We start from the raw sequence: 13,024 nt of genomic DNA, 5'->3' as shown, positions 1-13,024 counted from the left end.
TTTCACCGCACTTGGAATTTTTTTCCCGATTTCTAGTACACGACATGCTAAAACCAATGATGTCGTTCAAAAGTACAACTCGTCCCGCAAAAAATAAGCCCTCACATGGCCAAATTGACGGAAAAATAAAAAAGTTATGGCTCTGGGAAGGAGGGGAGTGAAAAACGAACACGGAAAAACGAAAAATCCCAAGGTCATGAAGGGGTTAAGGCCTCTTTCACACTTCCGTTTTTTACAATCAGTCACAATCCATCAAAATGTTGAAATTTTGATGGATTGCCACAGTCCGATTAGTCCCTTCCTACTCCCCTGCAGTCAGTGCCTGGCGCCCGCTCCATACTCCCCGCAGTCACCGTTCACACAGGGTTAATGCCAGCGGTAACGGACCGCGTTATGCCGCGGGTAACTCACTCCGTTACCGCCGCTATTAACCCTGTGTGACCAAGTTTTTACTATTGATGCTGCCTATGCAGCGTCAATAGTAAAAGGATCTAATGTTAAAAACAATTTTTAAAAAATAAAAAATCATTATATACTCACCTTCCGCCGCCTTTCCCGCTCCTCGCGACGCTCCGGTAACCACTCCATGCAAGCGGCAGATTCCGGTGGCAAGGATGGTATGCGACAAGGATCATGTGACATGTGTCATGTGTCCGCGACGTCATCATGGGTCCTGCACTACCAACCCTGGGACCGGAAGCTGCCGAGTGCACCGCACACAGGCGACATGACTACAAGGGCTCCCTCGGAAGGTGAGTATATGTTTATTATTTTTTAACCTGTGACATACGTGGCTGGGCAATATACTACGTGGCTCTGTGCTGTATACTACGTAACTGGGCAATATACTACGTGGCTCAGTGCTGTATACTACGTAACTGGGCAATATACTACGTGGCTGGGCAATATACTTTGTGGCTGGGCAATATACTATGTGACTGGGCAATATACTAAGCGGGCTATGCAATATACTATGTGGCTGGGCAATATACTATGTGGCTGGGCAGTATACTATGTAACTGGGCAATATACTACGCGGGCTGTGCAATATACTTTGTGGCTGGGCAGTATACTACGTAACTGGGCAATATACTACGTGGCACGGCAATATGCTACATGGCTGGGCAATATACTACGTAGCTGAGTAATATACTACGTGACTGGGCAATATACTATGTAGCTGGGCAATATACTACGTGACTGGGCAGTATACTACGTGACTGGGCAATATACTACATGGCTGGGCAATTTACTGCGTGGCTGGGCAATATACTATGTGGCTGGGCAATATACTACGTCACTGGGCAATATACTACGTGGCTGGGCAATATACTACGTGGGCTGTGCAATATACTACGTGGACTTGCATATTCTAGAATACCCGATGCCTTAGAATTGGGCCACCATCTAGTATTCTAGGTTCTTCAAAGTAGCCACCTTTTGCTTCCATTCACCTTTTCTGCGTCGCACAAAGACATGGTGGTTGGAACCAAAGATCTCAAATTTGGACTCCTCAGACCAAAGCACAGATTTACACTGGTCTAATGTCCATTCCTTGTGTTCTTTAGCCCAAACAAGTCTCTTCTGTTTGTTGCCTGTCCTGAGCAGTGGTTTCCTTGCAGCTATTAACCTGTGATTTTTGAGGCTGGTGACTCGGATAAACTTAAATAAATAAAGTTAATTTCCGCCCTGCAGCAGGGTCCAAGTGCGGCAGCCACATGGTGTCAGAATACTATTACTATTGCCCTGCACATTAACCCCTTTCTGACCTCGGACGGGATAGTACGTCCGAGGTCAGAAGCCCGCTTTGATGCGGGCTCCGGCGGTGAGCCCGCACCAAAGCCGGGACATGTCAGCTGTTTTGAACAGCTGACATGTGCCCGTAATAGGTGCGGGCAGAATCGCGATCTGCCCGCGCCTATTAACTAGTTAAATGCCGCTGTCAAACGCAGACAGCGGCATTTAACTACCGCATCCGGCCGGGCGGCCGGAAATGACGTCATAGCCGACCCTCGTCACATAATCGGAGGTCAGCGATGCTTCTCCATTGTAACCATAGAGGTCCTTGAGACCTCTATGGTTACTGATCGCCGGTAGCTGTGAGCACCACCCTGTGGTCGGCGCTCACAGCACACCTGCAATTCTGCTACATAGCAGCGAACAGCAGATCGCTGCTATGTAGCAGAAGCGATCGTGCTGTGCCTGCTTCTAGCCTCCCATGGAGGCTATTGAAGCATGGCAAAAGTAAAAAAAAAAAAAAGTTTAAAAAAAATGTGAAAAAAATAAAAAAAAATATAAAAGTTTAAATCACCCCCCTTTCGCCCCAATCAAAATAAATCAATAAAAAAAAATCAAATCTACACATATTTGGTATCGCCGCGCTTAGAATCGCCCGATCTATCAATTTTAAAAAAAGCATTAACCTGATCGCTAAACAGCGTAGCGAGAAAAAAATTCGAAACGCCAGAATTACGTTTTTTTGGTCGCCGCGACATTGCATTAAAATGCAATAACGGGCGATCAAAAAAACGTATCTGCACCAAAATGCTATCATTAAAAACGTCATCTCGGCACGCAAAAAATAAGCCCTCAACCTACCCCAGATCATGAAAAATGGAGACGCTACAAGTATCGGAAAATGGCGCAATTTTTTTTTTTTTTTTTTAGCAAAGTTTGGAATTTTTTTTCACCACTTAGGTAAAAAGTAACCTAGTCATGTTAGGTGTCTATGAACTCATACTGACCTGGAGAATCATAATGGCAGGTCAGTTTTAGCATTTAGTGAACCTAGCAAAAAAGCCAAACAAAAAACAAGTGTGGGATTGCACTTTTTTTGCAATTTCACCGCACTTGGAATTTTTTTCCCGATTTCTAGTACACGACATGCTAAAACCAATGATGTCGTTCAAAAGTACAACTCGTCCCGCAAAAAATAAGCCCTCACATGGCCAAATTGACGGAAAAATAAAAAAGTTATGGCTCTGGGAAGGAGGGGAGTGAAAAACGAACACGGAAAAACGAAAAATCCCAAGGTCATGAAGGGGTTAAGGCCTCTTTCACACTTCCGTTTTTTACAATCAGTCACAATCCATCAAAATGTTGAAATGGATCCATCGAGGCTATGTGTATGTGTCTTCCCGCTGCGAAAACGCATGTACAACACAACCCAGGTTAAAAATAATTTTTTAAAATCGTGATATTCTTACCTTCCGGCGTCCCCGCAGCCTTCCCGATACTCGCAATACTGCCGGCAGCTCCCATTCCCAGTAATTCCTTGCGAGCAATGACCAGTGATGATGTAGCGGTCTCGTGCGACCGCTACGTCATCGGGTCATTTTGCAAGGCATTACTGGGAACGGGAGCTGCCAGCATTGCGAGCATCGGGAAGGCTGCGGGGACGCCGGAAGGTAAGAATATCACGATTTTTTATTTTTTATTATTTTTAACATTATATCTTTTTACTATTGATGCTGCACAGGCAGCATCAATAGTAAAAAAAGAGATGCTCAGTTTCAAAAGACAGAACCCGTCGCTGGATTGCTGCTTTTGACAGTCAGCGATGGATCCTGCGTCCATAATCTTCCATTATAGCAAACAACGGGCAGCGCAGTATCTGTTGCTGAGCGATTTTCCAACGTACAGTACAAACGTTCCTCTGTACGTTTTCTCTGCCCGACAGCAATTTTACAACGGATCCAGCGCACGACAGATGAAACGGAAGGCCATCCGCCACAATCCGTCGCTAATAGAGGTCTATGAGAAAAAAACGGATCCGGAAGAAACATTTCCTGAATCTGTTTTTTTTCACAAAACGACGGCTTGTGACGGAAACAGAAAGACAGAAGTGTGAAAGAGGCCTAAGCCCATAGCTGCTGGGATGCAGCCCTATCTTACAGGACAGGTTCCCTGTACTCGGCTTTAGCTTCTTCATTCCAGTGGGACACCGGCCATCTTGCCCTCCGTGCTCCGCTTTGTTTTCAACGTGCTTTTTTTTTCTTTCGAGGGAAATAACATGTCCGTGCTTCAGGTGTTTCTGCTTGTAGAAAATGCTTCAAATTTGCCTACAAGAGAAGCAGACAAACGCCCCAACACTTATATACAAAACGCAGTGGATGAACAAGCCGCTAACGACAACTGCACGGAGCTCAGGGAGTGTTCCAACCTCCTCACCAACAAAAACTACCGCTCTGCGCTCCTCTCCGGGACGCTACCCGACGGGCCCGGTGAGCGCGGGTCCACCCTATGCCCGGACACTATCGGAGCCTCAAGGGAGAAAAAAAACTCCGGGTGACAGAGAATCCGTGCGGTGACGAGCTGTGGGCGGAGCCTGCACTACCAGAGGTGTGTCACAAAGGGCGGTGCAGCCTGCAGCTCAGCCTATCACAGGCCTGCGCCGTCCTTCCCCCGGGGCCGCCGCCTCCTCAGCTGAAGGGCAGTTTGCGGCCGACAAGATCTGTTGTTCTTAGTGGGAGCGCAAATATCGTCTGACGCGCAGAGTGATTGCGTCTAATGACCGGGAGAACGTGTTCTGCGGGGAGGATGACGAGTGAGGTGAGCGCAGCCGCAGAGCTGAGAGGGAGGGGATAGAGGGGAGGGGCAGCCAGGGAAATACACAGATGTAATGTACAACCATACTCCTAGGGATATGTATACGTGCTCTAGTGATGTGCAGTCATAGATATGTGTATACTAGATGATGGCCCGATTCTAACGCATCGGGTATTCTAGAATATGCATGTCCACGAAGTATATTGCCCAGTCACGTAGTATATTGCCCAGTCACGTAGTATATTGCCCAGTCACGTAGTATATTGCCCAGTCACGTAGTATATTGCCCAGTCACGTAGTATATTGCCCAGTCACGTAGTATATTGCCCAGTCACGTAGTATATTGCCCAGTCACGTAGTGTATTGCCCAGTCACGTAGTATATTGCCCAGCCACGTAGTATATTGCCCAGCCACGTAGTATATTGCCCAGCCACGTAGTATATTGCCCAGTCACGTAGTATATTGCCCAGCCACGTAGTATATTGCCCAGTCACGTAGTATATTGCCCAGCCACGTAGTATATTGCCCAGTCACGTAGTATATTGCCCAGTCACGTAGTATATTGCCCAGTCACGTAGTATATTGCCCAGTCACGTAGTATATTGCCCAGTCACGTAGTATATTGCCCAGTCACGTAGTATATTGCCCAGTCACGTAGTATATTGCCCAGTCACGTAGTATATTGCCCAGTCACGTAGTATATTGCCCAGCCACGTAGTATATTGCCCAGCCACGTAGTATATTGCCCAGTCACGTAGTATATTGCCCAGTCACGTAGTATATTGCCCAGTCACGTAGTATATTGCCCAGTCACGTAGTATATTGCCCAGTCACGTAGTATATTGCCCAGTCACGTAGTATATTGCCCAGTCACGTAGTATATTGCCCAGTCACGTAGTATATTGCCCAGCCACGTAGTATATTGCCCAGCCACGTAGTATATTGCCCAGCCACGTAGTATATTGCCCAGTCACGTAGTATATTGCCCAGTCACGTAGTATATTGCCCAGTCACGTAGTATATTGCCCAGTCACGTAGTATATTGCCCAGTCACGTAGTATATTGCCCAGCAATGTAGTATATTGCCCAGTCACGTAGTATATTGCCCAGCCGCGTAGTATATTGCCCAGTCACGTAGTATATTGCCCAGCCACGTAGTATATTGCCCAGCCACGTAGTATATTGCTTAGCCACTTAGTATATTGCCCAGCCACGTAGTATATTGCCCAGCCACGTGGTATATTGCCCAGCTACGTAATATATTGCCTAGCCACGTAGTATATTGCCCAGTCACGTAGTATATTGCCCAGCGACGTGTATTGAGGCCTATTTAGACAGGTAAGCATCTTTGCCTGTTTTTTGGTGTTTTTTCTTGAATGTGTCCTTTTTTGGTGTTTTTCATGTTAGAGTAGGACTGGCAATACGTAAGGACCCTTGGCGTGGGTTGCCAGCTTCCATATTATGGCCCTAATATCAACTAAGACCTTACATATATTTATATGTTTTTTTGCACGTATATTTTTTGCAGGGTGCAGCTGGGCCCGAATTGTTCTGTACACTGTGGCCTCTGTTCGCACGGGATGCATTTTTAGCACTGGGCAGCCCGCCATATGGCGTCATTAATAGGCTGTAGCCAGACGCTTTGTATTCCTTGTGTGAACACGCCACATACAGAGTATTTTATCTTAGTGCATTGGTGTACCACACGGCCAAACCCTTATTGAAGGCTGGCTGTTTCATTAGGTATTGCACCTGTGCACTTGCTATTTTGTTTGGGTCCGCTGCACCCTGCTTGTGCATTTGTATTGAGGCCTATTTAGACAGGTAAGCATCTTTGCCTGTTTTTTGGTGTTTTTTCTTGAATGTGTCCTTTTTTGGTGTTTTTCACGTGGTATATTGCCCAGCTACGTAATATATTGCCTAGCCACGTAGTATATTGCCCAGCCACGTAGTATATTGCCCAGCGACGTAGTATATTGTGCAGCCATGCAGTATATTGCCCAGTGACGTAGTATATTGCCCAGTGACGTAGTATACAGCAAAGAGCCACGTAGTATATTGGCCAGTCACGTAGTATATTGCCCAGCCAGGTTTATCACAGGTGAAAAAATAAAAAATAAACATATACTCACCTTTCCGAGGGAGCCCTTGTAGTCCACGGCAGCTTCCGGTCCCAGGGTTGGTATTAGCGCAGGACCTGTGATGACGTCACGGTCACATGACCGTGACGTCATTGCAGGTCCTTGTCGCGCAGGCGCACAGGGCCTTGATGACGTCGCGGTCACATGACCGTGACGTCATGGCAGGTCCTTCTGCCATGGAACCTGCAACAGAAGATGGCGGCCGGCGCGAGCTGCTACGGAGGGTGAGTATAGCAGTTTTTTTTTGTTTTTTATTATTTTTAACATTACATTTTTTACTATTGATGCCGCATAGGCAGCGTCAATAGTAAAAAGTTGGGGACACACAAGGTTAATAATGGCGGCAACGGAGTGCTTTACCCGCGGCATAACGCGGTCCGTTACCGCCGGCATTAACCCTGTGTTAGCAGTGACCGGAGGGGAGTATGCGGGCGACAGGCACTCACTGCGGGGAGTAAGGAGCGGCCATATTCTTCCGGACTGTGCCCGTCGCTGATTCGTCGCGGCAGCCATGACAGGCAGCTGGCGAGACCAATCAGCGAATGAATAACCGTGACAGAAAGACAGACAGAAGGACAGACGGAAGTGACCCTTAGACAATTATATAGTAGATACACTGTAGTAATGTACAGTCATAGATATGTGTATATACAGTACAGACGAAAAGTTTGGACACACTTTCTCATTTAAAGATTTTTCTGTATTTTCATGACTATGAAAATTGTATATTCACACTGAAGGCATCAAAACTATGAATTAACACATGTGGAATTATATACTTAACAAAAAAGTGTGAAACAAATGAAATTATGTCTTATCTACTATATAATTGTCTAAGGGTCACTTCTGTCTTTCTGTCTGTCCTTCTTTCCGTCACAGATATTCATTGGTCTCGGCCTCTGTCTGTCATGGAATCCAAGTCGCTGATTGGTCTCGCCAGCTACCTGTCATGGCTGCCGCGACCAATCAGCGACGGCCACAGTCCGATTAGTCCCTTCCTACTCCCCTGCAGTCAGTGCCTGGCGCCCGCTCCATACTCCCCGCAGTCACCGTTCACACAGGGTTAATGCCAGCGGTAACGGACCGCGTTATGCCGCGGGTAACTCACTCCGTTACCGCCGCTATTAACCCTGTGTGACCAAGTTTTTACTATTGATGCTGCCTATGCAGCGTCAATAGTAAAAGGATCTAATGTTAAAAACAATTTTTAAAAAATAAAAAATCATTATATACTCACCTTCCGCCGCCTTTCCCGCTCCTCGCAACGCTCCGGTAACCACTCCATGCAAGCGGCAGATTCCGGTGGCAAGGATGGTATGCGACAAGGATCATGTGACATGTGTCATGTGTCCGCGACGTCATCATGGGTCCTGCACTACCAACCCTGGGACCGGAAGCTGCCGAGTGCACCACACACAGGCGACATGACTACAAGGGCTCCCTCGGAAGGTGAGTATATGTTTATTATTTTTTAACCTGTGACATACGTGGCTGGGCAATATACTACGTGGCTCTGTGCTGTATACTACGTAACTGGGCAATATACTACGTGGCTCAGTGCTGTATACTACGTAACTGGGCAATATACTACGTGGCTGGGCAATATACTTTGTGGCTGGGCAATATACTATGTGACTGGGCAATATACTACGCGGGCTATGCAATATACTATGTGGCTGGGCAATATACTATGTGGCTGGGCAGTATACTATGTAACTGGGCAATATACTACGCGGGCTGTGCAATATACTTTGTGGCTGGGCAGTATACTACGTAACTGGGCAATGTACTACGTGGCACGGCAATATGCTACATGGCTGGGCAATATACTACGTAGCTGAGTAATATACTACGTGACTGGGCAATATACTATGTAGCTGAGCAATATACTACGTGACTGGGCAGTATACTACGTGACTGGGCAATATACTACATGGCTGGGCAATTTACTGCGTGGCTGGGCAATATACTATGTGGCTGGGCAATATACTACGTCACTGGGCAATATACTACGTGGCTGGGCAATCTACTACGTGGGCTGTGCAATGTACTACGTGGACTTGCATATTCTAGAATACCCGATGCCTTAGAATCGGGCCACCATCTAGTATTCTAGGTTCTTCAAAGTAGCCACCTTTTGCTTCCATTCACCTTTTCTGCGTCGCACAAAGACATGGTGGTTGGAACCAAAGATCTCAAATTTGGACTCCTCAGACCAAAGCACAGATTTACACTGGTCTAATGTCCATTCCTTGTGTTCTTTAGCCCAAACAAGTCTCTTCTGTTTGTTGCCTGTCCTGAGCAGTGGTTTCCTTGCAGCTATTAACCTGTGATTTTTGAGGCTGGTGACTCGGATAAACTTATCCTCAGAAGCAGAGGTGACTCTTCATCTTCCTTTCCTGGGGAGGTCCTCATGTGAGCCAGTTTCTTTGTAGCGCTTGATGGTTTTTGCCTCTGCACAGGGGACACTTTCAAAGTTTTCCCAATTTTTCGGACTGACTGACCTTCATTTCTTAAAGTAATGATGGCCACTCGTTTTTCTTTACTTAGCTGCTTTTTTCTTGCCATAATACAAATTCTAACAGTCTATTCAGTAGGACTATCAGCTGTGTATCCGCCAAACTTCTGCACAACACAACTGATGGTCCCAACCCCATTTATAAGGCAAGAAATCCCACTTATTAAACCTTACAGGGCACACCTGTGAAGTGAAAACCATTCCCGGGGACTACCTCTTGAAGCTCATCAAGAGAATGCCAAGAGTGTGCAAAGCAGTCATCAATTCAAAAGGTGGCTACTTTGAAGAACCTAGAATATAAGACATAATTTCAGTTGTTTCACACTTTTTTGTTAAGTATATAATTCCACATGTGTTAATTCATAGTTTTGATGCCTTCAGTGTGAATGTACAATTTTCATAGTCATGAAAATACAGAAAAATCTTTAAATGAGATGTGTCCAAACTTTTGGTCTGTACTGTATGTATGTATGTGTATGTGTGTATATATATATATATATATATATATATATATATATATATATATATATATATATACATATACATACATATATAGTAATGTATACTCATAGGGACATATACTATATATACTATATAATTATATGCAGCTATCAAGAATATGGCTCTGTTCTTTACAGAAGGTGTAAACCATAAATCTGGCCACTTCTATCTATTTGTAACGCGCGATTCATTTTTTTACAATGGACTGTGTCCTTCCTTGTCTATAAGCACCATCAGGTGCTCCTGTGTAATTTGGGGTCGGGCGACCTGAGTGTCCTGTATCTCCATCAAACCACACCACACACAGGCAGGAGACATTTCACTGGATGCCGGTGGTCGTATCGCTACATGTAGACCCGTGTGACCATTACACCTCCACAATCGTGGGCTGACACACAATATGGCCTAAGGATACTGTCACAAATAGATTGGGATCTAGAAATCCTCCAACAGCGACTTTTCCCAACACTGTAGGAGCATTTTGGTGATAAAGCTTTTTACAGCATGATGGAAACCAAGTTACCAAGCAAAAGTGATAGCTAAGTGGCTGGCTGAATAATACATTAACATTTTGGGTCCATGGCCAGAAAACTCCCCAGATCTCAATCCCATTGAGAACCTGTGGTCAATCCTCAAAGAGCAGTTGAACAAACAAAAAGATAAAAATCGTGAACTATTCCAAGCACTAATTATACAAATATGTGTTGTCATTAGTCTGGATTTGGCCAGAAGCTGATATCTAGCAGTCAGGATGAAGGGCAGAAGTCTTGAAGTCAGACTTTTGGGAAAATGAAAAAATTGTGTCCATTCTGTCCACGGCTGTACTACATAACTATCTGCTGTAATAATGAATAATCTTACAGGTAATGTACTAACGTGTATATGTGTTTGTGTATATGTATGTGTGTGTGTGTATATATATATGTATTATATTTGTATAGTCTTATATATATATTGGCAGGGCCGGTTTTAGATAAAGTGGGCCATGCGCAAAAGTTTAAAAGTGAGGCCCCAAATGCTCACATATTGCACCATCACACAGAAACATTTCTATTGTATTTACATGTGCTGTGTTCAGGCCGCTAAATGAGCGTGATTGACAATATTGAAGTTGTTCAACGCTTGTTTCCCGGGCTCTTTACACCTGGTGAGGAAGAATGATGGGTACAGATAGTCCTCGATACAGTATGATGCAGGTCCCATATGGTATAATGCAGCCCCCCTCACAGAGTATAATGCAGCCCCCCTCACAGAGTATAATGCAGCCCCCCTCACAGAGTATAATGCAGCCCCCCTCATAGAGTATAATGCAGCCCCCCTCACAGAGTATAATGCAGCCCCCCTCACAGAGTATAATGCAGCCCCCCTCACAGAGTATAATTTAGTCCCCTCAGAGCATAATGCAGCCCCACTCAAAGTATAATGCAGCCCCCTCATAGAGTATTATGTAGCCCCCTCAAAGTATAATACAGCTCCCTCAGAGTATAATGCACCCCACACACACTCACAGTATAATCAGCCCCTCCACACACACCACACACACAGTATAAAGCAGCCCCCCTCAAAGTATAAAGTAGCCCCCACAGAGTATAATGCAGCCCCCTCAGAGTATAATGCAGCCCCAACGCAACATAATGCAGCCCCCCACAAACAGTATAATTCAGCCCCCCACACAAACACACACAGTGTAATTCAGTCCCCCCACAAACACACACAGTATAGTGCAGCCCCCCCACATACAGTATAATTCAGCCCCCCACACAAACACACACAGTGTAATTCAGTCCCCCCACAAACACACACAGTATAGTGCAGCGCCCCCACACACACAGTATAATGCAGCCCCTTCAGAGGATAATGCAGCCCCCTCAGAGTATAATGCAGCCCCCCACACAGTATAATGTAGCACCCAGAGAATAAAGCAGCGCACCACACACAATATAGTGCACTTCCCCACATGCACAGTATAGTGCAGCCCCCCACACAGTATAGTGCAGCCCCTCACACACAGTATAATGCAGCCCCCTCAGAGTATAATGCAACCACACAAACACACACTATAATGCTGGCCCCCCATAGTATAAAGCAGCCCCACACACAGTATAGAGCAGTTCCCCCACACACAGTATACTTCAGCAAACACACACACACTAGAATGCATTCACACACACAATATAGTGCAGCAGACACACAATGCTTACCTCTCCTCCTCGTTCCCCCTGCTCTGGCTTCTGCATTCTGCAGAGCTTCTCAACTCCCCTGCTGGCATATGCTGAGGCAGAGAGAGAGTGATGGGAGAGGGAGTGTTATTTGACTCTCTGTCCTCCATCACTGCTTTCAACTGTATCGGCATCTATGATGCCGATAAGTTGAATGCTGGGGAGGGGACAGCGCTGGGCCCCTCTTTCTCACGGGCCCCATAGTCGATGCACTATATATATATATATATATATATATATTCTTCATCAAGATCCGCTACTGGCAGCTCACTTTGCAATTGCAAACCAATGATGTCCCTGATATGCCAGATGGCACACAAGTTAGGAGATGATGAAGGCCATAGTAGAATGTTTAGGACTTGTAGGCTGCACACTGTAGCACAAGCAAGATGTGGCCTGGTGTTGTCGTGTTCAAAAACAGCTCATGGAATACTTTACTTTAAGGTTCCCTCATGAAAGCCTCTATATGGCATTGCCCAAGTAGTCTCTAGGCCAATCTCCAGCTATTATTGCATCTAAGACAAATGCGGGACTTATTGCTGCTCCACCTGTTGCTGTTAAATGCACATGGTGGCTAATTAAATCAGCCATCATATGCCGGGAAAGATTGAGGCTCTCACAAAGTCAGGGGCACGACATATGACCTAAATGCATGTTGTGATGGGGTTAATTATGAGGGAGACCAAGTAACACACTCAAATGGTTCTCAATTCAAAGTGGAACTATAGAATAACTTGCCCTTTTAATGCTGCACAATAATGCCACGCTACAATGTGTTTTATGTAAATTTCCTCAGGCGGCGTTTAGCATAACACAGACAAAGTGGAAGATAAATAGACGGAAGAGGGGACGGCCGAAGATGATGCATCAGAGAAGCGTTAGCAAAAATGCCTGCCGTCTTGTGCTGAGCGTGTGCTAATGCTTCTTTACACATTATAAGGCTGTGTGCACACGTTGCAGTTGTTTCACTTTTTTTTGCGTTTTTTTGCTATAAAAACGCTATAAAACCGCATAAAAAACGCATACATTATGCATCCCATCATTTAGAATGCATTCCGCAATTTTTGTGCACATGATGCGTTTTTTTCCACGATTT

The 13,024-nt window shown here is 45.4% G+C and overlaps 1 protein-coding gene across 3 annotated transcripts in view; it reads left to right on the top strand.

Moving 5' to 3' along the window:
• The first annotated feature begins 4,363 nt into the window (after positions 1-4,363).
• Positions 4,364-13,024, top strand: part of TCAIM (T cell activation inhibitor, mitochondrial) — an 80,965-nt gene continuing 72,304 nt past the window's right edge. Inside the window, exon 1 of one of the 3 annotated variants that reach the window (XM_069730035.1) lies at positions 4,364-4,551. The gene's annotated coding sequence lies outside the window, so the exon portion shown is untranslated. The remainder of the gene's footprint in view (positions 4,552-13,024) is intronic. The other 2 variants (XM_069730036.1, XM_069730034.1) reach the window with 2 other exon arrangements.

Source organism: Ranitomeya imitator, chromosome 6 (assembly GCF_032444005.1).
Source record: "Ranitomeya imitator isolate aRanImi1 chromosome 6, aRanImi1.pri, whole genome shotgun sequence".
NCBI lineage: Eukaryota > Metazoa > Chordata > Amphibia > Anura > Dendrobatidae > Ranitomeya > Ranitomeya imitator.
Note: the sequence above shows the minus strand (reverse complement) of the source record. Positions and strands in the feature narration are given on the sequence as shown.